The sequence below is a fragment of the Columba livia genome, chromosome 7, assembly GCF_036013475.1.
Source record: "Columba livia isolate bColLiv1 breed racing homer chromosome 7, bColLiv1.pat.W.v2, whole genome shotgun sequence".
In the NCBI taxonomy this organism is placed as follows: domain Eukaryota; kingdom Metazoa; phylum Chordata; class Aves; order Columbiformes; family Columbidae; genus Columba; species Columba livia.
This window is the reverse complement of record NC_088608.1, coordinates 29927787-29953194: the sequence shown is the minus strand read 5'-3', so window position 1 is coordinate 29953194 and position 25408 is coordinate 29927787. Positions and strand designations below refer to the sequence as shown.

Below are 25408 nucleotides of genomic sequence, written 5' to 3'. Positions count from 1 at the left end.
GAGATGCTGAAGGCTGTGGCAATTTACTGTACCACAGGACGTAATGCATAAACAAAGGCTATTTAAAGTCTGATGTGAGCTAATAGAGAAGGTAAGTGCAAAGTAAAGCTGATGGAAACATTCTGTCCCTGATTTATTGCAAACACCCTCCAGCTGTATTTGTGTATTGAGGTAGACTAGGAATAGCCCGCTACCATTCCCTCCATGCATCCTTTAATTTTCTTAATACTTTTATTTGTATTGGGTGATGCCAGAGCAGCTATCGGTATGTGGATTTAGCTGAAATCAGCTTTTTAAAACTTGGTTCACCACTCTATTTAATTAAGTGTTGTTGGAAAGCTTCCACATGTTCTATGTAGACTGGTTATGCCTTAAGCCTTACTTTGCTGATGTTGACAGTTCACCACTAAATCTTGACAGGTCATGTGCTCCTATTACACATATCAGCATCATCTTTGAAAAACCAGTGTATCAATGCTATTGTGACCTGGTTGAGAATGAAGAATCTTCCTGATCGTAAGTACCTTACACAACATTGATGGTATGTAACAGTGGTACACCAAATGTGAAATCATTCATTGTAATCACAGAAGAAGTATATGTGTCTGTATTTTATTTTGTGTGTAAACATGCATAAAGCCAAAAAACTTTTTTAATACCCCTGCCTGTATACTAGCTAGTGACTGACCCTATGTATTAGGCAAAACATCAAAGCCCCAGATCATATACAAATTAGCGTTTCATTCTTGAGATCCACCTACCTCAGAGGTGAACTGTAGCTAGAGGCATCCAAAACCCCGCTACATAACAGCTCAGGAAAGGAGAGATCTGCAAGTGTTAAGAGTAAACCAATTATAAATAAGGGGAAGATTTTCTATTGTGAAGGGTAATCTGTCTCAGAGGTAGATTAACGCTGACATATCCCCTTTAGACAAGAAGCTCAGAACTGACAGCCATTTGGATTTATGTCTGGAAATGCTGTCAACACTCACATGTCATGAAAAAAAAAAAAAGAAAATGTGGTCTCTTGGCTGCCTGCAGTTGCAGCCATCTGTTTGGATGGCTCATTCCCGTTCCTGGGTTGGTTGGAGTAGTTCACTAGGACTTCATGGGTGCCAAGAAGCAATAGCTTGAAAAGAGCAGACTGTATGTCTCAACACGCACTGTATTTTTTATTAGGAGCCCTCATTCTGCATGACTGCAATAGCATCACAAACATCCTCAGTTTGCTGACATTTGTTGCTACTCACATGTCAAAGTAAAGGAACAGAGGCAAATAAAACAGCTTTTGGGGGACCTTGTACCTGCCAAGATGTAGTGCAGTGGGTACCTCGAACTCAAAATACAACATTGGACAATCCAAATATCTTCAGGAGAGTCATCTCCTGAGCTTTCTAGATGAATAGGAAAAAAATCGTTGCCTTTTCACCACCCACTGAATCAGCTGGAATTTATGACATAAAATTGTTCATTCAATTCCAGGATAGGAGAAGTCAGTCAAAAGACCTAATTACATGAATATTGGATATGGATGCAGCAGTCTTTAAAAAAAATATCAACAGTGGCACAGAAGTGGAGAGATCTGCACAGCTAGAAGGCAATGCAGCTGTAAGGAATTTTTTTATTCGTATTATGTGGATGTTTTTGTTCCACATTTAACATCAAAATTATTCCACTTTAGAAAAAAAAAAACCCGGTGATTATTATTTCATTAGATTTTCAATATACTGATTTTTAACTTGATTAACTTCTTCAGTTTTTCTTAAGAGCTTTTCAGAAAAAAAAAAATAGTCCAGTAATATTATGCCTAAATGAAGCAAAAGTGCAGGTATCACTTTTAGCCAGAAGTGCAATCATTGCATTACTGCTATTACTATTGAAGTCAGTTGATGAATGATTTTATGTAGTATTAAATCCCCACAGATTCAAAACAGTGTGTTCCCTACATCTTCTATGAAGACTGCATGCTACAAATGGTGCTTTGTGAACACAGACAATATCTCTGTCTCTTGAAAGATATCGATAAATCTCCTCATCTGGCCTTGCTATTTGATACCAACTCCATTTGCATTCCACAGCATAGAATATTATCCAGCAAGGTTACTCGTGGGTGCTATTAGATTACAGCCAGACTCTGTGATTAGCTTAAAAGAAGTTTACCAATCTGCTTCACAACTCCATTCCTCTGAAGCCCTGTGAAGTGCAGATCTAACGCACGCTGATGCGCTGTGCCATACTGGGAGATGCCGGAGATGCACTATCCATTACTAAACTGCTTGGCAATGAGCCATGATGACAGCTCAGCTCTCGCTTCGCAGGGGGCTGCGCTGCCTGCTTTGCTATCAATCCCACGCAGCACAACGCCGCGCGTTGCTCTCGGGAGTGATCTGTGAGGAGCAGAGGGGTACAGTGCCCCCATTGCAGTGGAGACGGCAGGGCGAGGAGCAGCCGTGCCTTTGTAAACTGAAACCAGCATCGTGTTTTCAGCAGCCCTGGAGGGCTCTGTTAATGAAATAATTACCGCTCGAGCTGCTATTAAGAAGGGAAATTTTATTTAATTCTTCTGGCTCATTTTCCACAAGCACACAATTGCTGGAAGGAATGAAAATATGAAGTATCCACTAAAAAGCCTAGGCTTTTAAGGATAATGTCTAACATTACAGATTTCTGAAGACATACACTCATTGCAAGACAGATGCAATATGCTTTTAAAAGGCCCCCAGCCTGACACATGGTAACATTAGACATGAATTTTCTCTTTGTCAAAATGCAGTGTTTCATTTTTGAAGTGCCTTTATTTTTGGTTTGTTGTTTTTTTTGGTTTTTTTTTTAAACTACAGACAAATTAGTTCTATTTTACATACTGTTCCTGCTCAATCCTTCCTTATTTAAAAAAATATCACATTAAGTCTTTCTGTCAAAGGTCTGTTACCTTACCTTTTCCCCTGACAAACCTAGTTACATCTTACATGTAACTATTTTTATCTCTGTTAGTTTGTGGTGGGCTTTTTTTTGTTTTTGCTTTTAAACACATCTACCTTATGTGCTTTCAGAATTTCCTTCTTTTGCTAGATCCCTGACTTTTAACGTGAACATGTTGGTGACTGTATAATGCCACCGCTGCCTCCCAAACAGGAAGACAAAAAGCTGGGCTTTTTTGATGTATGTTTTGGCTTAAATTGCTTCAGAGTTATAAAAGACATAATAGGTTTCCAACAGAAACTCCCAAACAAACTACCTATACCTAGAAGCGGCTATGCTGGTATAGCATGGAAATGGGGAATAATGAGCTGCAGAAAATAGTAATCTCTGTGCAGCACACTGCATGATGTTGGAACATGAGAGAACACCGAGTGGTGGTGGTGGGGAGGTTGGACCGCCAAGTATCTCTGACTCAGCTACAACACATAACGATGCACATGAAGAACCCATCAAGTCTTCCATAGTGACTGAGTGCCACTCATGTGTCTCTGCTGGTGACAAGATGACTTTCACCTCTTTCCAATCCCATCAGCTACCCGTGCTGGAGGAGTTCACCCTGTCCCCACTCTATGTGTCAGCAGGTGAGCAGGTGTTCCCTCCTCCCTTAGCTGGCACCCACCATGGTGTGAGACTGAGCCCCTGTTTAGGGCAGTAGTTTCAAAGCATAAGCCCTGGAAATGACTGCAGCTTCTGGGACTTCGGCCAGAGCGCGCTGAAAGCCATGCAAGTTTTAGATAGTGTATTCAAAAGAATTGTGCTGTAGGAATGGCATCTTCATTCCAGGCTTGTCCAGCAGAATGTGTCAAAGTTTTCTGAGGTTACTCATTGAAGTAAATACTCTCTGCTTCTCCCATTTCCAAGAACCTTTTACCCTTGACTAGAGAAATGGTGACATTGCCATGTTACCAATCTTGCTGATTTTCACAGTGTTTGATAAAGACTTTGAAATAGATTTAATCACAACCAGTAGATTTAATGCTTCTTAAGATAAGGCAGGTGCCTAACAGTAACACTTTTCTCAGTCAGTTCAACTACAAGTAAACACTGTAACATTTTCTGTCTGCATACTGTGTGTGATTATAGGATTAAATCTGCAGCTAAAGCCTGGTTTTGTAAGCACTGAAAAATCTTATTGAAGCTCTTCTTTCTCTCTTGCTGTACAAAATAGACTGACTTTTCCTTGACAGACTTCCAGTTATAAAACCAGACTGTAGGCTAAAAATCAGGACGTTGGAGAAGCATTAATTTCCTGTTGAGAGGGATCATTTTTAAATGCAAATGCATTTGATTTTGGAAAATTTCAGTTTTGTTTGTTCCAAATCTCCCTGCAAATTTCTGCTTTATCCATTTTTCCTTTTCATACTTTGTGAAAGTTGCCATAGCTACACACAAATTGCTGATAAATTCACTCAGTAAAGAAAACAATTTTCTTTTCTTTTTTTTTTTTTTTTTTTTTCTCCCCCAAATAAATCTCGGTAGTTATGAAGAAAGATGTTACTTGGAACAATAAAAGGTTTCCTCCTCTGCTCCCCACCCTCTTGTGGATTGTGTCTATTAAAACAGCAATAGTTTTCTGACTCATATTTACCTGATGATTCAGAACCTCAGAAATGAGATTCCATAACCAGAAATTACCACAGTGGGTGGTAATATCTGTGTGGGATATGGTAAAGCTTGGCAATCTATAATGCCCAGCATGTTGCATCAAAGTGCATGTTTATTTAATTTTTTTGGTTTCATCTTTAAAAATTTCTTCCAAATCATGAGACTTTTTAAGTGCTGCAATTTAACAAATAACAAAAAAAGAAAAAAAGATGCTATTCCATTTCTGGGCCTGTTGGAAAAGTTCCAGAAGCTGGTTGTGGTTGAGAAGACAACCTGTTTCCAGACAGTGAGAATCACTTTATGTGCTTCCCATTATAAAATATCCAGAATTGGCAACATCATTCACTACTGTTACTCTTTCAGTAAGTTGCACCTATATAAGCCCAGGAGACGAGATGGGGTGCATCTGAAGGTGATGCAGGACAGAAACATCACAGCAAAGCTGCTCTCCGGTGTTGGAAAGGTTGTGGCAACTGCAGGTGCTTCACAAAGACTAAAAAACCCAAATATAACATCTGCCTTCAAAAAAGGAAGGAAGGAGGATCTGGAGAACTACCAGCCAGTTAGCCTCACCTCAGTCCCTCTGAAAGGTATGGAGCAAGTTATCAGAGAAGCCATTTGAATTGCGCTGGGTATTGTACTGGAAAGTTGGTCTCAGTCCCTTGTCCTCCGTGACTTTTTATGTGATGTGAACAAAGCAGGATACCCATTCGCAGGGATATCCTGTACAGGCTAGTGGGGAAGTAGAGCTCAATGCAAGGTTAAAATCCACTTTCTGCCCTTCACCGCTTTTCTTCCATGAGCCTGAGAGCCAGAAGCTTTGCTAAACATCCCACTGATTGAACTGAACAAAATTTGTATTATTTCATCAGAGTAAAGAAAGCCGCACTAGTTCAACTCTTTGTCCTCTCAAGGAAGTCTATTTTTAATTCAATAGTTGAAAAAAAAAAAAACAAACAAAAAGCCTTCCTTACACAGCTTTAGTGATAAAATATCATAATAAGCATAGCCCAAAATGCTATTGGACTGTCTTCCTAAAACTGTTCATTCGCACTTCTGAAGTCATGATTTAACCCACGTACTCCCTCAAAAATTTCAGCAATGAATCAAATGTATTGTTTGCTGTTTCTATGGAAATAGAGCAGGAGCACTTTTAAAATCAGCTAGTTTGTCTTAACTGATGAACAGATGACAGAAATATCATCCCAAGCATTATAGCTGCTTCAGAACCAACACAAGGTAAGTGCTTTAGTCTGATGTCTTAATGACAATGCACAACAACAATGCAAGATTTGAGGTTTGTGGTTTTGCCTTTCACACTGTCTTGGTAACACTGATTAGTTACAGGAATCTTTGCTGTAGCACTTTTCTTTGGAATATGCAAAGACACCATATATAAGCGAATTAAGCATGTAGCAGACCATACTGGTTGCCAATGTGCCATGCTATGGCCAAAAATGACACAGACAATGTTTTCAGACATACATTTTCTATAAACAAATGTGCAAAGGGTACACACAGGAAAACACATAAATATAAAAAAATTTGATTTGGCAACTCTTTTTTTCAGTTTGTTTGTTTTTTAATTAACGTATGTGGTGTGCTTATGTGCTGGTTTGACTGAAAATGAGTTAATTTTCCTTGTGCAGTTAGAAACCTTTCTTTTTCATAGCTAGCACAGACATTATTTGGATTTAGTTTGAGAACAAGCAGATAACACCCCAGCACAGAGTCAATGTTTTTAATTGCTCTGGTCTGAGAGCCAAGGACATTTTGAGTGCTCTGCCCACAGGTGTGAGGCAGCCAGGAAGGCTGACCAAAAGAGTATCCCGTCCCATCAGTGTCATGCTGCACATTTAAGGAGAGCTGGGATCTTCCAGTCTCTCTCGAGCGTTTTTTATTCGCTCTTTTTGTTGGAGCTGGGGGGGTTAGGTTTGGGACACTTAGTTCAGCCGTTTGCCATTTTGCAGAGGACTCTGGGCCTTTCTGCTCTTTTTACTTTTTAATCTCTTCACAATCAGCTGTTCAGGACCAGGGTGCTGCTTCCTGGGGCTGGCTGCTCGTTGTGGACAGAGTTCGTGAGGAATTGCATTGAGCATATTTGATTTTATAATCTATTTCTATTATATATATATATTTACATATTTATATATTTACTAGTTGTGTATTAGTCTTTTGTTATTTTATTAAACTGTGTTTATCTCAATCCAAGTTTCTCCCTTCCCTTTCGATTCTCTCCCCTATTGCGGGGGGGAGGGGAAGAGTGAGTGGCTATCGTGGTTGTATTGCTAGCTTTGGTTAAACCATGACAGCTTAATAAAACAATTTAAGTAGTCATGACTGTAGCTTGATGTACAGCACACAGGCAGCTTTTAGAAATGTTTTCAGTACTTACAGTATGTGCAATAGGATATAAAAACCCTTGGAAGTTAGATGTTACTGATGAATAGAGTCCATTCTAAAACGCATCAAGTCATCACATAAATGCATAACATGTTTGATAATATAATATTTTCTTCAGGGAAGATAAAAATGATTCACTAAAATGATTGGATTGCATCCTTTATATAGTTTTAAGGGAATTAAAGTCAGTTTTATCACTAACTCATGTCAATGCTTGGCAAGAATCATATCTGATTTAATTGATATCTGTCTCACACTGTCATGCGCACACTCAAAGGAAACCCTTCGGTCAATGAACAGAGAGCACTTGTTAGACTTCCCTAGTAAGCAGAAGATGTGATCTGAAGTTCACTGGAGCAGGTGCAGACATGTTATTAAAGCTGAATATTTAAATTACGTAATTCTGGAACTAAATGTACACTGAGAAACATGCATCACAAATTTAAAATACCAATAATATGATTTGGCTATTTTTGTTAGAGGTATTTTCCATTATTCACATGCGGTAGGCCAAACTGTGTGGTCTGGAAGGTGTCTCCAATTTCTCCATGTTTAAAGACCATGGGAATTTCAACATTGCCATAGTGAAGTTTGATACTATTTCATCCTTTCACTTGCATGGCTTGTGACTGTTTCATTTGGAAAACTGGCTGATCTATTTTCTCTGATGCGTGTTTTCACAATCTTCATCTCTTCAGAAAAAAATATCTGTAAGAATTTTCAAAATCAGTAAACCTTGTAGGGTTTTAAGAAATCTAGCTTGTGCTTTAGATGTTTGACAGGCTGCAGAATATATTCATGTATAACAACAAAAGGAAGTGATATACCTTCTCTCTTCTGAAATACTGTCTGCTTAAAAGGAAACCTTGTAAAAGCTTATTTTCTTTCAACAGAGTAAAAACTTGCTTTCTCTCTTCATTATTTTTTAAGGCAAAGAACAAATTAAGTTTTTTCCTGTTTAGACACAGTTGAGGTGGAGCAGAAGGAATATAATGGCTTAATTCTTTCTATGGTAATTTTTATTTTTCTGTAGGGGAATGTACATGTGCATATTAAAACCTTTCTTTAATAATAATTCCCAGATGTGTGACAGAAATATGATCTTTTGTATTAGTCAAAATGTTATTTGTTTCACTGCATGCAATATAATTGTATTTTATCCCTCTGGTTTCTACAGCTGAGTATTTTACTACACCTCTTTTTATTAGATGCTACAGTAGTGTTGTAATTGAGTCTCGAAAAGTGAACTTTCAAGTTATTTTGGGACATCAGTTTGCCTAGATACACAAGTTACTTTCTAGAGAGTGGGTGTGAAATTCAGGTCTCACTCTGGATTCTGAATTGAAATATGTTTGCTCTAGAATTTTTCATCAATTTTTGCTTTCATGGATATGAATAACAGAACTGTAGTCATAAACATGGTGCAAAAGTCTTGCCTGAGTATTATTGCTGCAGATGATTGCCCTGCATGCAGTAGGAGGGTGACATTGTACATTAGTGGCAATTTAAGAAGCAGTTATGTGTAGGTGCAAGTGGAGTATGAGCCCAGTATGTGCTTGTGCATTTACTTCTGCACTTGAATTGGCACAGAGCAAATGCAAACAACACACAGAGCTATAAAAAGCAAACTCACCTTGAAAAGAACTACATATGGCAAGACCAGTAGTCTGTCCAGCCATGCACAGGCCTTTTTACACTGGACAAATGCAGGGGCTGAAGAGGGAAAGAATCAGCAGGTTCAAAAGGGAGCCAGACAAAACCAGGAGTGATTTGTTGCCTGCCCTTAGGGCAACACTAGGCAGTTATTGCCCTGATCAGCTTCACCTGGTCCTCAACCCACACCTGCTGCCCATGAGCCCAGGAGCTCCTTCATGCTTCAGCCTGAAGGCTCAGACTTAGACTGCATTGTTTTAAGTATATCTGTTTCCATTCCTGTTCCAGACTTATTGTTTGGATTTTCTGGACTGACTTTGGGTCTGGCTTGTAACCCTGCCTTTGCTGAGGATCACCGGACTTTTGATGGGTCTTGTTGTTGTCGTCATCACCATGCTGCTCACCTGGATTAGGAGCTCCAACTGTGAGGTTAGTGCCTCTATTTTTAAGAACAGAGCAATGGGGTGACCTAATATACCATGGTTTTCCTGAGCACTAACCAAGACAAATGTGTTGCCTCTACCAAAGTGCTTAGACTCTAAATCTCCACTTGGAATTCAGGATGTTTACTTGATAATGGTTGGTGGCAATTCAGTAAGTTCTGTAACACAGCTCACTTTCTTGGGTGAAATATGAATTATTTGGAATCCTGTAGTGAATTCAAACGAAGTGTGCTTAAGTAATGTATTACTGTGGAAGGGGTTTAATGGCTTAGTATTTCAAAATAATTTGTGTTTGTGTAGGAAAAATCAAAAGATCTGATATGTTACACAATGTTTCCCCTCCTGAAGCACTTTTAAGCCTTGCATATGCAGGTTCAATTCCCACCCACTGAAATGAATCTGATTCAGTAGAAAAGTATATGAGCTTTTTCTTCAGAGTGCTGTTTGAATATGAAATGTTGGGAGGCTGCAATTCTTGTATTTCTGAATGAGTAGGACATGCGTGGTTTTTCTTAAGGAGGAGCAGAGTCTTCAGTGAAAGCTTTTAAATGCACAGACTGTGCTATCAAATACTGTGTGGCTTTTTGCTTGGAAACTAAACTGCTCATAAATTTTCCAGATGACGACTTGTGTTTATTGTAAAACTCTGAGTGTCAGGATGGTGTTAGATGCTCGTTGTTAGCTCTGGATGTTCTAGGAGGTGGCAGGACAGCAGTAATGCTTCTTGCAGTGAGGTTTTGCCTTACAGCCACCTGTACAAGAGAATGAATATTTTGGTCTCCACAGGTACACCTCAACTGTTATTCAGGGGCAAAGGGGTGCTCAGAAAGAGGGCTAGCAATAGGATTCTAGGAAGATGCACACATGCAAATAAACTCTAAAATGCAGATACAGAAATTGTGTTAATCTTGAAAGCTGGTAAATGCTTATTTCTGCTGAAGGCTGTTTACACTTCAAATCACAGGTAACTGTTGTGCCCTGTGAAGAAAGTTCCTTTCTAACCAGGCTGGCTTTCCCTCAGAGAAAGAGCCACTGTCCTACCTGGTTGTTTGGCTTGCATTAGTGTGCTTGAATGTTTTACTGTATAAACAAAGTTGGTACAAAGATCCCACATGGAAAAAAACTACTTCTGAGGAGCTTTATTGATGTTCCTTTGGTTGCTCTGTTGTGGTTTTGAGATGTAGCTTTTTTAATATATTTTATCTACCTGTTACGCCATGATGTAAAATGTAATGACATCTATATTTACAACTAGTATTTAAAGAACCAAATGAAATTTAAACTTGCATCCAGGTTTATTCCCCAAACTGTCACTAATACGACAAAGCAGTTCTGTCCAGAAATGAATAAAACTGGTTAAATCTGCAGGGATGTTTAAGAACATTACTAAAATTTCTATAGATGACTAGTGTTAACTTCAACTTTCTTTGCAATGAAGTATTGGGTAGCCAATGGATGTAGTTCCCAAGGTGATCTCCTTATACAGATTTTTAGTGAAAGAGATTAAATGTAGGTACATTATAAGAAAAAAAATACATCACCTGTGCAGATATGTGCAATCATGATGTCCTGAGGATAACTGACGGCTGCAAAGTGTTTTATGTATTTTGATACTAAACCCATAGGTCTGGTGTTGGCACTTTGTTTCTAAAACCTTGGCTTATAAGGTTAAGGGGTTAAGGGCTTACTTTATACCAGGTCTTGGAGACTTTGAGTATAGTTAAAGACCTATGGCCCATATTTATTGCCATTGTAACTTCTGTATAGATAGATGCATGCTTACCAGCATCCGCTCTGTCACCAGTCAGGAAGAAGTTAAAACACATAAGGGAAAAGTTGTAAGCTGGTGGGGTTTGGGAAAGGTGAGAGTGGCAAGTAGTTCTCTAGTGGTCTGTTCTGTATGCCATGATTAAGACAACAGAATTCTCCTAGAGACTGCATGGAAGATGTTTTTGGTTTAACTTTCTAAGCAAATTGCGTCTATGCATTCATGCTCTCCTACCAACCTATTCACAAGCACTAAGAGGTGCCCTCAAGTAGTTTAGATAGGCTTGCTCTCGTGCAACACAAAAGGAAGGGCAGCAATTGAATATGTACTGCATCCCTGGGTTCCTTTGGCTTGCAAACTCACAAAATCACATATTTCTGAGTAATGAATAAATTATACTGGTCTGAATAAATTATATTGATTCAGCTTAAGGCTTTTCAGCTATGAGCAAACTGGCATTTTGCTGTCCCAAGGCTGGCACAACCATTCCTGCTCAAAAATGGTATAGGCTATGTCTAGACTTGCTAAAGTAAACTTCTGGCAGAGCGTGGAAAGGATTGAAGCATTGGTTTCTGGAAGGGATTAACTTAGAGGTAAAGCATGTTCCACATACACTTCTCAAACTCATAATAGTAGAAGCAAGTACAAACAGCCATGGTTTCTCAGGCCTCTAGCACAACCAAGACAATCACAGTTATTTTATTCTGTGAAAGATGTTCAACCAATGACAAACTTGGGTGTTACACAGATTTCATGTCAAGCTGAAGTAGTCAGGGCTTGTAGCTCAGCCTTTCACAACAAGTAGTTGGGACTGGGCTTGGTAATATGACTGTAGCTTGCTGTCTCCTCAGTGCCTGTGCTCCACAGTAATGAAGTCTTTGACACTTGATAAGCTATTCAAGCAATAATTAAATTCAAACCTCTAATGATTTTAGAGGGGGCAAGGATTGCTGTTTTGTGTCTGACTGTTGAGAATAAGGTCAGAGATGTGGACACAGGAATGATAAATGAAACAGCTTCAATAAGGCACTTTGGTATGTGGAAGACCAAGGGTTGTAGGGTCAGGAAATGTAAACAGCTTATTTGAAGCTCAAAGCATTAGAATTGTCTGCCTTTAAGTTTTAAACTACCATTTTCCATTTTGTTTTTAATTTGTCCTGCTTTATTGACATTCCTTAATACCAGGTAAAGTCTATTGCATATAGTACAAAAGTTCAGGGTATTTCAGAAGGGCTTTAAGGGGGTTTAAGGTTATGCTTGGGTTTTTGGGGTTGTGTGGGGTTTTTTTTGCTCCTCCTGAATTATTGTAGTCCTATGGAAATGATGCACATCATGTAGTAAATGGATGAAAATATACTGAACATTGCAAGGCATTAAACTGGAATATTAGGAAAAAAATATTTGAAGGGATATGCCTGCTAAATAATAGAAAAAATAAGAAATATAGTCTTTCAAGTGAAGGAAACATGTTTCAACTGAACTGATCTTTAAGGAAAATTGTTCTCTACTGTTAGGATATTGATGGAAAGAGAAAATAACAGGAAATGTGACAATCACAGGTGTTGTTCAGTCCAGAAGAAAAACTGTTTATGTACGTGTACCATAAACTAGAAATGCACAAGTTAAGGTCATAATGGCTAGATCTCAGGATCCATTGCACCCATGTGGAACAGGCTTGTATCCTCTTGAAGATAGCCTCTCTTCTTCCTTCAGAGATTCCATAACTTTGTATTTAAGTGACTGAAACTTTCTTCATCAACCTATAGTCCTCCTTGTCTAGCTTCTGGGAACTGGGGTGAGATTCATATGCCTTTTTATCAAAGTCCAAATATCTTAGACTGGATGTTTAAATAAGAACTTCAGTAGCTTTCTGATGTTTTTAAATTAATTTTTCTCACAGCAAATGTCAGGAACAATACTAACCAATTTTAGGGGAAAGTACAAATGTATTTTTTGGAACATTAACTTCAAGTGCCATTAATATAATAGATGTACTAAATAGCTGTAAAGTGTTGTGTTTGTTTTTTTTTTAATAAGCAAATGTAAAACCAGATTTTTCTAGGATACATTTTTTTTTCCTCTATATAGTTTCTCAAACTACATTAAGGTCTCACAAGACTTTGCATATATTATATCTTCACTATATTGCTGGAAAAATTGTTATTTCCAGAGTTTCTGTGAAAAAATGGGTGAAAGTAGTGTGCCATAGGATCATTGAGAATAGAAAAAATTTGGAATTGAGAAATACTGTTCCGTGTGAGAAAATATACTTCAGAGCCTCTTGTGCTTTAATGTACTGTTTAAGGTTTCCTGGGCTAGGTTGATATTTAATTGTACGGTGGTACTAGGGTATATTACATAATAATTGATAATAATATTACATAATAATAACATCAGAAAACTAATTGTTCCCAACTCATAGCTTGGTAGACTTATAAGAATTGATCTGTCTTGCGTGCTTATGAATAAGACAGTGACAAATATCAAAGTTTACTACTGCTTCAATTTCAAAAGTGCCATTTCTGTCTGACATACACTTCCTGGTTGTCTTTCCAAATCCACACAAAGTGACAACTGCTAGTACAGCTACAAGGAAACTAATATGCTTTATATACCATGCTTTATTTGTGGTCAGTGTGTATCAGTTACTTGTGTGTGCAGCCTTGTCAATTGTCCTTCAAATGAGCCCAGACTATCTTGCTCACATTCATTCCAACACATGCTGTGAGGCTGTCATGTATCACACAATTCTCCAATTCGGTAGCATATTTTTCACCCTTGTTAATGAAAGGACAGGGACAAGCCAGCCTCAGAAGTTGTGTGGGATTTTTTTTCCTTTTTTAATGTTCTATAGCTGCCAAAATGTTTATTATTTATATGCTTAGCTTTTGCTGCAAAATTCCTCTTGTGACTTCCCTGCTTGCATCTTTAACAGTTTAATTGTTAGGACAAGATTCTCAGAAACGTGCAACTTCCTTGTAAATTACACTAAAAATCTCTCTCCAGTAGCTAGATTTTCTGAAAGAGATAATCTTATTTTATTGCAAGGTTTTTGGAGATAAAGCCATAAATACTAAATGATGTAGTATTTCCCACTGTTGCTCTATAAAGTATTTTCTAATAGAAATGATACAAATCTGAAGGATACTGACTCTAAGTGACTTAACTGCTGCAAGGATTGATTAGTTGTCGATCAAAAATACCTTGATGTGTAATGTACAGTGAATGTCAAATAAATCAGAAATTGAGCCTGCGTCTGCTGCACTATGTGTTGGATGTTTTGGACTTAATGTGCACACATTTTGACTATGCAGAGCATGAACAGTCTGTGTTGAATCTCTTAGACATGCTGCAGGTATGGTTTGACTACGGAACACTTGTAAAAGATCAAACAGATACCAGATTCAACAGCTATAGATTACACAGTTACTAACTCCCTATTGAAGCTCTGAGTGGGTTACTGAGAGTGTGCAGGAATGTATGTGCTGCACTTGATGTTAATGAAAGCTAAGTTATTGTTTCCTTTACCACATCTGTGTGTGGAATTCGATTCAAAGAGAATAGCTGGAATAATAAGCAGCATTAGCAGTATTGTCATTAGAAGATACTAGAGCTGATTCTAATGAATTTTGGAAACTGCTAGAATGTTCTGCAGTATTAACTGTATGGTAAGGTGAATGATGGGAGGGAAGCATCAGGAAGTATCCCCAGAGTTTAATTCATGACAAATCAGATATATCAGAAATAAAGAATATCCGTTCATACATGGGTAGAAAAAAAGCCAAAACTGTTGGGTTTTTTTAGTTTCTTTGAAGAGAATGAAATAAATAAATGTAAATATAGCTGGTCAGAGAACAGTCATTTGATCATGCATAAAAAAAACCAAAACAACAAGAACAAAAAAACAACCAAACAATAAAAAAAACCACCAAACAATGAGAAAACTGGAATGCCTTTAAAATTAGGGAAAGAACTTAGGAAAACTGGCAGAACAAAGCATGCTTGGAAGTTTCCCAACAGATCTTGGTAACATCTGTGTTTTAAACTGGAGGAATTGAATAGCTTGCTCGTTTGTTAATTAGGAAGGCTGGTATGTTGCTGTGAGAAGATTGAAATGTGAATAATAAACCTGTCATGAGGATTACCAGTCACTTTTCCCAAATAAATACTCCTGTGCAAGGTTGAGATTCCAGAGAAATGTTTTAATCATCAAAGTAGCCATTGTATTTGGTACTTCTGTATAACAGTCAGGAAATAACAGATTATCAATAATGCACTGAAAAATACACTTCTTTTTTTTGTTGTTTGTTTGGTTTGGTTTTGTTTGTTTGTTTTACAGCAGCATTCTTTGTTCTAGCCAGATATTAACTTTTTCTGGCCACAAGTACTTTTATTTCATACAAATTTTAATTTGAGAGGAAAGGACACCAATCTGTTTTAAGAGCTAGAGTTAAAAATCATCTTGGCTAAGAGCCTACATCAAAACTCTCTTTAATTTAACTAACATTCAGCCCACCAAAACCAAAGGTTAGTGGTAAAACAGGGAAGTCCCCAAACCCCTTCTTCTACTCTAGTAGAAGAATATCTGCTCTAGTTGTTTGGTTGCTGGAGGATAACTCGCCCCTCCGCCCCCATCAGCCTGACCTGGTATAAAGAACATTTCCACAGGGCTTCTTACCCAGACAGCCAGAGAAGGATCGATTTTATCTTTAGCAAATTAAAACCTGCAGCCTGGAGAGCAGGGCATAAAGAGGGTATTTCTTGGTATTTCATCAAACCCTTGTTATTTGTGCACCAGTAGTTAATCTCTCATTTGAATCAATGATATTTATACTATAAAACACCAGTTAAAATATAATATTACTAGAAGGTGACAAAGACTGGCGTACTTAACATTTGTTTTGTTATATCAAAGTAATGATCCACAATTCTGAGTAGCCTTCAGTGTGTGAACAATGAAGTTTATATGTGAGGCTTTTTGGAAAAATGCAGACAAAATTAAGCTTAGCTGTACCAAAAGGAGGGAAAGGAAACATGACAGGAGGGCTAAGAGGTCTTTTGATAGACTATTTCTTGTCAATAAGGATGATCTAATATATTTCAAGCAAACTGACAGAGCCTGAAGATGTAGTCAAAAAGTGTTGATGATTTATTTCTCTGCTGATTTTTGGCTCCAGTGGAATGCACAGATAAAATGCAAAAAGATACCAGCTTAGAAATAACTCTCATGTGATTATATCCAGGGCTTTCCTCTTTAAATATGTAGAGTAAGTGTAAATATATTCATAGCATTGTATATTAAGCCTGTAGAAATGTATTTGCAGTGTGTCAATGTGGTAAAGAAATATCGGAAAATGCTATTTTCTAATAAAAAACCTACAAAAATTGAAGGCATTAAGACTAGCAAAAGTTGTCCCTAAGAGCCATATAACTCCATGTTTTCTGTATTTGAGATTCAAATTGTGATTACAACATTGTACTTTGAGATTGCTCTAATAGTGATTTAGATTCTTTCCAGTAATTGTTTCTCTATAATGGCTAGGTATTATAATGACTGGGTACTACTGATGGTACATAAATATCTTTGACAGATATGTTTAGCTGACTTAATCTGGGATGTGAACTGCTTAGATAGATGCTGTAATTACTTGAAAATACTGTTTAAAAAAATAAAAATAACTGGAATGTGTATGTTGGGCATCTAAGACCTCAATTTTCAGGATGATGGATCTGGTGTCTTTAAGAGTATGAAATTCTTAGTACAGGCAACTTGGCAGGAAAGTGTGTAGTATCTCAAAGCTCATATGCATGCACCATCATTGTGGTGTGCATATATAAATGTAGGTATTTTGCCATGCTGTGGTATGTACATCAACCACTGTGCATCTAACTCTGACTTTGCTGCAGTGTATTGTACTGAGAGGTTAGTGAGATTTAAATGTATGTGGTTTTCGAACAAGTGTGTGACTGGTAGTGGAGGATGTGCAACAAAGTGGGTTAATTCTGAGAGGTATATTAATAGGTTTGTTTAAAGAATAAGTTATTTTGTAAATTCAGATATTTTAATGGTGAACATCTTTATCTCTAGCCTTTTCACTGCAAGAAAATGGGCAACATAATTGCAATTTAACATATAACTATCAAAATATGGACATGCATGGATTGGTGTCAAAGAGATTATATTTGCTTAAGGAAAATTTGTTTAAAGCTTAACATATATATGCCTGATTGTGTCCAACTGAAAGCTATGATATAAAAACCTGGAAGTTTGACTGTCAAAACTAAACTAATTTTTCTGAGGACCTCTCCAGGAAAGCTGAGATAATATAGCATATCAGTAATTTACATTAGACATTTAGATTTATATTTATTAACAAATGCAGCCTGTGTATGTAGAGTTTCCACAGTAATTAACTTATAATGTTGAAGGAATGTAAAATGTAGTAGGCCTTCTGCTGAGAGCAAGTGGAACATGCCAGGTATGCTTAAAATGTTGCTAGTTTTCCAGAACCAAATAGCTATAAACAATATAGGCATTTTTTTAATTGTATTTTAAGAAATACAGCTACCTGACCTTGAAAAACAATATATAACTTCATAGGGGAAAAAATGCAAAACTACACATTAGAAGTTTATTACAGCTCCACAGAGGAGTTAATATATGTCTATGTGTAATCTTTTCTGTATCTTAGCTAAATATTCCTCACCTTTCTGCAAACCTCTCATTCTGTCACTATTATTCTATTATATCCTGTACTGTTACACTGCTTTTGTTTCATCCATTGTTTTTTCTTGGGCTAAAAAGCAACAGTAATTGTTTTAAACAATGGTAGATGAATTTGGTATATTAGTACTTGGAGGTATTTCTGCTTAGAAAAAAACATTGGCTGAAGCTTTGGATAGTTGCACAATATCTAAATCTCTTACAGTACACCATAAGCAAGGATATGTAGAATTCCCTTCCTTTCTGCTGCTGTTTCATTCATCTAAAAACTGTAATGTAATGAATCCTGTGTAATGAAAAGGGCCTCAGAACTGAATAGTTTATTCATTTAATTAACAGAGGCACAAATAGCTGATGTTGGAGAAATATGGGATACAGCTAATGGAATTAGTATGGCTCTGTTACAAGTGTATAAAATTATAGCTTTAAAAATTATTCTGATAATCATAGAAATACTTCATAAGTATATTTCTAAGGTGAGATTCGAACAGTCTTATACAAAAGCCAAATAACATTAATACAGGTATATAAAAATTAGTTTTTAGTACAAAAACATGTTAATTGCCACTGCAGAACAATTTTGTTTCTTCTAACCTTAGCCTTATCAATTTGCAATGGTATTTTTTAAATGAGCAATTTGGTGTGAGTTGGTTCTAACAGTATCCTGCTCACAAGTAACTAAACTCAATTTACTGGTTGGGATATAAAAACCAATAATCAACAGTGATTTATGATGTAGCTTGGATCTTTGTAGCTACTTACTTTGAATGATCTCAAACTTAAGCTTGTTCCAAGCTTTTGAGAAAAGTGGACAGAATAAGAAACATCTACGTAAGATTACAGAGCAGTTCCAGCAGGTAAGACTAGATGTTATTTCTCCTCCCAGATTCTAAGCTCTTAATTACATTTACCCAAGAATGTGATTCAAAGGATGAATAGCTATAATGCAAATTATGCAGACACAGCAGTATAACATAAAACGTAAATATATACAAACATATATTAATATACACATACACAGATTCTTTCTGCTCATGATGGTGGCTTTTTACTGTTGCTTTATCCAACAAAGATGATAGATCACCATTTGAGGACTGCTTGTAAGGTTTGAATGCAATCAGTCGCACCATTTAGCTGCAGTAGAAAGACTTCAGTTTACACTTCCTTTTTTTTCTTTTTTAAATGGAACATCCATAACAGTCCAGTGAAGCTGAAAATTACAGCTGGGGAGTTATCAGTTAAATCTCAAAAAATTTCAGAGGGAAATAGAGTAAGAAATTAGTTACTTAATGTTGACATGATACTACAGCCATCATTATAAATAAGATTGTAATCTGATACCATTTTAGCTTTACATATGGATTTCTTATGTCTCACAATTAATCACAAAAACTTCCTCATAGTCCAGTGAAATCTAAACATCTACCTGAAACAATTTAATATTCATGAAGAAGGATGCACTGCTGCAACCCACGTTGCCTGAAGCCCTCTTTCTACAGACACACTTGTGAATCAGCTAAATTGGCTGCATACCCTCTGTGGGAATTAATGAAAACTTCCTATACTTCCTCAAGGGTGTTCCAACAAATGCTACATTTGAAGTTGGAATTGTCATTGGCTGTTACAGTTTCTCAGGGTTCCGGTTCAAATCTGTAAGCCAACGGAAAGATGTTGAGGACTGTTGTTTGACTGTCAAGTCAAATTTTACACATATAAATACACACGCATACATATACACATATACATATACATATACGTATTTAAGTATACATAGTATATTATTACTTACAGTTTTTTTTTTTAGAAATATACATTATTAGTTATAGTGATTTTACAGGGAAGAAATTAAATGCAACAACAAGTTACAGAAGCCACTGAAGGACAAGGTGAATCTAGTCAATTTGCAGAAGTGAAAGCCATCCAGCTGGCTTTGGACATTGCTGAACAAAAGAAGTGGCCAATACTTTATCTCTATACTGACTCATGGATGGTAGCAAATGCCTTGTGGGGCTGGCTACAGCAATGGAAGAAAAACAGCTGGCAATGCAGGGGTAAACCCATTTGGGCTGCCACACTGTGGCAAGACATGGCTGCTCAGCTAGAGCGCCTGCCTGTAAAAGTTCGTCATGTAGATGCACATGTGCCTAAAAGTCGAGCCACCAAGGAACATCTAAACAACCAGCAAGCCGATCAAGCTGCTAAGATTAAAGTAGCTGAGGTGGACTTGGACTGGCAACATAAAGGTGAACTTTTCCTAGCTCGGTGGGCCCATGATGCTTCAGGGCATCAAGGCAGAGATGCAACACATAAATGGGCTCACAATTGAGGGGAGGACTTAACTATGGGCAATATTTCACAGGTTATTAATGAATGTGAAACTTGCACCAAAATCAAACAAGCTAAACGGTTAAAGCCTGTATGGTATGGAGGGTGATGGTTCAAGTATGGAGAGGCTTGACTGATTATACTTCCACAAATGCATCAAGGTAAGCACTATGTACTTACCGTGGTGCAAGCAAACACTGGATGGTTGGAAACATATGCTGTACCCCATACTACAGCTCAAAATACTATCTTGAGCCTTGAAAAGACAGTCCTTTGGTGACATGGCATGCCAGAAAGAATTGAGTCAGACAATGGTACATATTTCAAAAACAGTCTTATAGACGATTGGGCCAAAGAACATGGTATTGAGTGGGTATATCATATCATATCATGCACCAGCCTCTGGGAAAATTGAAAGGTACAATGGTTTGTTGAAAACTAAAGTAAAGGCACTGGGTGGTGGAACCTTTAGAAACTGGGATTCACATTTAGCAAAAGCTGGGAACAGGGTTTATACAATTATTTAGCACTCTGACAACATAAAATACAGGTTCGGATATCAGTTGAGGAGATTATTGGGGTATGACAACATAAGAATAATGAGGATCCACATTGTGCGTGCATCCACTCACAAGAGGCCTCTTGTTCATGGGTACTCAGAAGAAATAATCACTTGCCTTATTAAACAATAAAAACATGATAATATTAAAATCAGTTTACTGCAGCTGTTTTTGCACTATACTAGCAGAACACTGCAGACTACTGTGGATGCTTCTGAAATGCCTTTCTTGTCTAAAGAGACTGAATCCAGGCAAATGTGAAAGCAAGAGCAACAAAGAAAAAGGAAATGATGAGTCTGTTTTATGAGAAGAGGGGAAAAAATGGTTTTCCTTATTTAGCTTATCAGTGTAAGGCAGCAAAGTACTGCCTTCAGAAACAGTGACTTCTCCTAGTCTGCTTACTGGTGAAGTTATGACCACATCACTTTTATTCAATAAGCTAAGACAGTCTGTTCCTTAACAGACTGTCTTTATTTCTTCAGTAGTACAAGACAATGCTAAAGAACATTTAATCTGTCAGAGTTCATGCTCATGGGCATGTAGCTTTCCAGTGGCCTTCTGTATAACAACACTAGGTCTAAAGTACAGTAAATCTAAGTGCTTAAAGACAGGGGGTTAATCTAGGGTTTACCACCACTCTCGCTTATTCCTTGATGTATATTAAATGTTGTTCGCTGGTTAAAATCTGTCTATTGAGAGAATACTCCAGCTGATCCTAGGAAATGCTAGTACTTAGCATTTGCACTCAAATACTTGGTGAGGGAAGAAATCAGGAAATTAGCTCTAAGAGCCTATCCTTGAAAATCACCTTTTCTCTGAAATGGTCCTGTGCATCTCTCAGAAGAGTCATGAGTCTTTGCTTTCATTTCTAATATGTCCTGTGATTTAAGTTTTGGGTTTTTTTTAATGCCTCTGGATGAAGTCGAGGATACTTCTGCCTGTGGGCTTCTTCATTTTCTTTTCTTTTTTTTTTTTTTTTTTTTTTTTCCTAGCAAATCAACCCTGATATAATTGTAGGTCACATGTTAAATATTTGTTGTCTATGAGCTTTGTTTTAGAGGACTGGTGCTATTCATACATTAAAAGTCCCTTCCTTCAAGATTATGTCTTAAAAATTATGTGCATAGCCTATAAAAATTTTAAGGACTTAAGCAGAATGCATGAGTTAATCAATGCCACTTCAGTTGCTAGAAATAATGTTATATTCTGGGAGATTTCCAAATTTAATCCTGGGTGCCTGCAAGATGATGTGGCATTGCAAAGCACCAAATTCAAATACCTGTTTTATATTGTCATTTAACTCAAAAATTCACAGCTGAAACATGTTGTATTTGAAAATACATATTTTTTTCCACATGAAACATCTGTAGGTTATCAAGTTATCATCACTTCTGCAGTTGTTTGAGGTCCCAACTGAAAGAAAGGTTTCAATATCTACTGAATTTACACATAATAAGAGGCAGTGTGTGCACTGTATAACTTGCAACAGACTTCAGAGGAAATGTGCAAAAGGTCAGAGAAAGGAAGTGCTACTGTCTCACTTTAATGAATAAAGAACAAAAGCACAAACACAAATAATTTCCCTACAATTTCTCAGAAAACATACAGCAGGAATGATAATGACACTTGCATCTTCTGAGACCTGATGGCTTGATTAACAACAAAAAAAATCCCATTTCATGAAAGAAGCTTTAGAAATAATAATATTCATAGTTAGTTAAGTTTAAAAGCATCTTATCTTGGGTCAGGGATAAAACTGGAATGGTGACTCATTGCAGGCTTGGGAAAGAGAGAGGAGACATTTGCAGGGTGATACAAACAGTGTCTCAGATTTGCAAGCAGGTTGTCCTGTGCAACTGGGAAGTGGGTACCCCAAAACAATTCTAAGAAATTGTGGGTTTGTTTTTGGTGAGGTCATCTTGATGCAATGATTTTGAGAAAGAGTAAGTTGACAATTTTATAATTTCCAGATTTCTTTAAAAGCACTAGCATAGTGACTCTTCTCACAGCACCACACTGTCTAGTTATTGCAATGAAGTTATGGTTAGAGAAAACACCTTTTGGGATTTCTCTGTACACAGGACAAATGCACCTTGCAGAAGAGAGCAGAGCATAGTTTTTAAAATAACTTTGTTCTGTTTGTTTTTATGGAAGGTATTTATAATTTTAGCAGCTTTATATTGCATTATTACGTGATGCCAGCATTTCCCTCTTCTGCTTGTGCTAACAGGAATATTTCAAGTTGCTCAAGCAAAGTGTGGACGAGTAGTATGCTGTAATTTCCATGGTATTTCTGGTGAGAAGAGGTGTTCATGTGTAACAGTTTGGAGGGTCGGAGAGGAGAGAAGTATCAAAAAAGCTAAAGGCTGCATAAGAGTATCTGAATGTTTTATCCCCTTTTAGTTAATATGTAATTGCAGTTATTGAGTGGAAACTACTGAATTTCCACCAGTGTTACTGAAACTGGTGAAACTAGTGCTATTGTGTTCCCATAGAGTGGAAAGAAGCCACACACCATTTCTGATTCTATTCTGAAAGCCTTTTACTTTCCTATTGCTCTCAAAACCAGTTTCACATCTAGTGATTATTACAAATATTTGCTTTTGCTAATTAAAGCCAAATGTAGCATTCAATAATGCAAGACTTTAATCTATTTGATTTAGTTTATATAGACCTTCTAAAACAGGACTGTATAAATGTAATTTTAGTCCTAAAATTACATTTGTCCCTTTGAAGGCAACTGCAAGGCTGATGTGGGCCCCGGTGAAAGTGAGTTTGACACCCCTGGTCTAGTGGAAGGGCATAGGTAGAAGTGTATTGTTGTGGGGGTCAGTGACATGTGCTTTCATTATTATTCTTTTTTAAATATATTTCTTCATAAACAGTACAAATTCCTGAGGACTCTTAATAGGCTTTAAGTTTCGAATGTTGAAGTATAGCAGTAGATAATATCAGCAGCGATGGCAGTGGTCTCAGCACCAGCTGTTAGGCTGGTGAGGTGGGTGATACCTCTATGAAGAAATGCTGGCTGTGCAGCAGCAGGAGCACTAAAATTGATGCCATTGGAATAGTGGGACCAGAAATGCCTTGGAATTAGTTGCACAGCAGTTGACTGACTGGAGGTGGTATGGTTTATCTAGGCTGTGACTGTGCTCCTCCACCTCTCTTATGGGAAGAAGTAGCTCAGAATCACAGGAGCCTGGTTTTGCCCCTCTTTCTATCATCCTGACTGTCTTCTTGCTGGGGGCTTGGGCATTGAGACAGTCCTGGACTTGGAACTTCATGGGGAACTGCTACATACACAGCCTACCTGGCCAAAAAATCTAATAATGGGGCAACCAGAGAGAATGTTGTTGCATGTATCTATTTCCCCCTACCCCCCCTTAATCCTTAAAGCTCAGATATATGTTTGTGTGGTATTTGGCAGAATAATGGTATTTATAGTCATCATACCATGAACATATATATTAAGTACAGATAACTAGGCTGTTAGAAAAAGTTATTAGGAGCAAGGGGATAGGAAGAGGAATTGCGTTAACCGTGCAATTTTGCAAAGAGCTGTCTTGTGTACTACTGGTCTCTCTTTCACTGCTGTTCAGGAGGAGAAGCAGAGCTGCTTCACTTGCATGTGCCCTCTTGAGGCTTGGCATTTCAGTAGGAGAAGCAAAAAGCTGGAAATACTGCTGCAGTGCTACAACTATAGGAAGGAACCTTCAACCTTAAACGATAGCTCTGACAAAGAATAATAAAAAAAACCCCACTTTTATTTACCTAACTTAGCTGACTTTTTGCATTTAATTTCCAGGTATTTCTTAAAAAGGAAAAAAAAAAATCTGATGTATCAGATGTTGTTGGTAGTCTGACTTATTTTTGTAAATGTGTTGGTCTGTCTTTACAGTGCTCCCTATATAGTAAAACTGGGTATTAAAGAGAGTCACTGTGTCATGTGCTTTTGCCACATTAACTGAAAAGTAGAAAACTTAATGGTGAATGTATGTGCTGATGTTTGTGATTGGAAGGCTGCCAGCACAGTCATCCCACCTCTGAAAATTCTCATTCTGGTGTGCAGACGTGAGGTGGGAAGCAGAGATTTCTTGCTCTCTTTAATTCAAGTTTATTTTATTCAATTTATTAAAAAAAAAAAAAAAAAAGTTTCTTCAACATGCTGTTTTATGATTTCCCTGTGTTAATAGCTTTTCCCTAGAGTTATCATTTTCCTTCTCTAATTCTCCAGGGAGATGTTATATGCGTTGACTTCTATACACACGAAAACACATACCACATACCATTTCAGCACAACCACCTCATTATTTGCTCAAGGTGACGAGAATTGCAAATGATGAGATTTTTATGGTGAAACGCCTGTATGTCAGACAGACACTTTACCCTGAATTTTCCAAATCCATAGAACATGAAGTCCAAAGAGTTAACAAATACTCCTAGTGGAAAAATTGGCATTGAGCTTCTCTTTTGTTACCAAAGACAATTCCAGTAACAAGAAATGAAGCAAATGTGAAGTGTCTGCCAAGTGTCTTCCATTTCGGCATTGCAGGAAGAATGTGCTTGAGTGGAAAAAAAGCTGTGTGCTAAAATACCTGGTGGTAGAAGCCACTGCATATCCTCAAAGAGGAAAGATCAAAGACCATTCTCACTGTAAACAAATCATTCTGCAGTGATTGTCTATAATAACACTTTCCAAAGTCTAGCCAGTCTCATGTGAAGCTTCCCATTTTGAAAAACGTAAAAAATGTCAAGTTGTCTTACGATATTAATGCATGCTAGACAGCAGGAAAGTGTTTGGTGAACTATTCAGGTAAAATATACAAAACATTGCTAGCAATAACATTTGATAAGGGCAGGGATGATATTTTTCCTATTGCTGTATAGTGCAAATGAGTATATATATTTTGAACAAGCTGGATTTTGTCACTGTTGGTTTGACAAT

General features: G+C 37.4%; 1 protein-coding gene across 5 annotated transcripts in view; it reads left to right on the top strand.

The window, feature by feature from the left end:
• ZNF804A (zinc finger protein 804A) overlaps positions 1-25408 on the top strand; it is a 227557-nt gene that overhangs the window by 178754 nt on the left and 23395 nt on the right. For all 5 annotated transcript variants that reach the window (XM_065068964.1, XM_065068963.1, XM_065068962.1 and 2 more), the window contains exons 8-10: positions 421-516; positions 4951-5177; positions 8932-9072. The gene's annotated coding sequence lies outside the window, so the exon portion shown is untranslated. The remainder of the gene's footprint in view (positions 1-420; positions 517-4950; positions 5178-8931; positions 9073-25408) is intronic.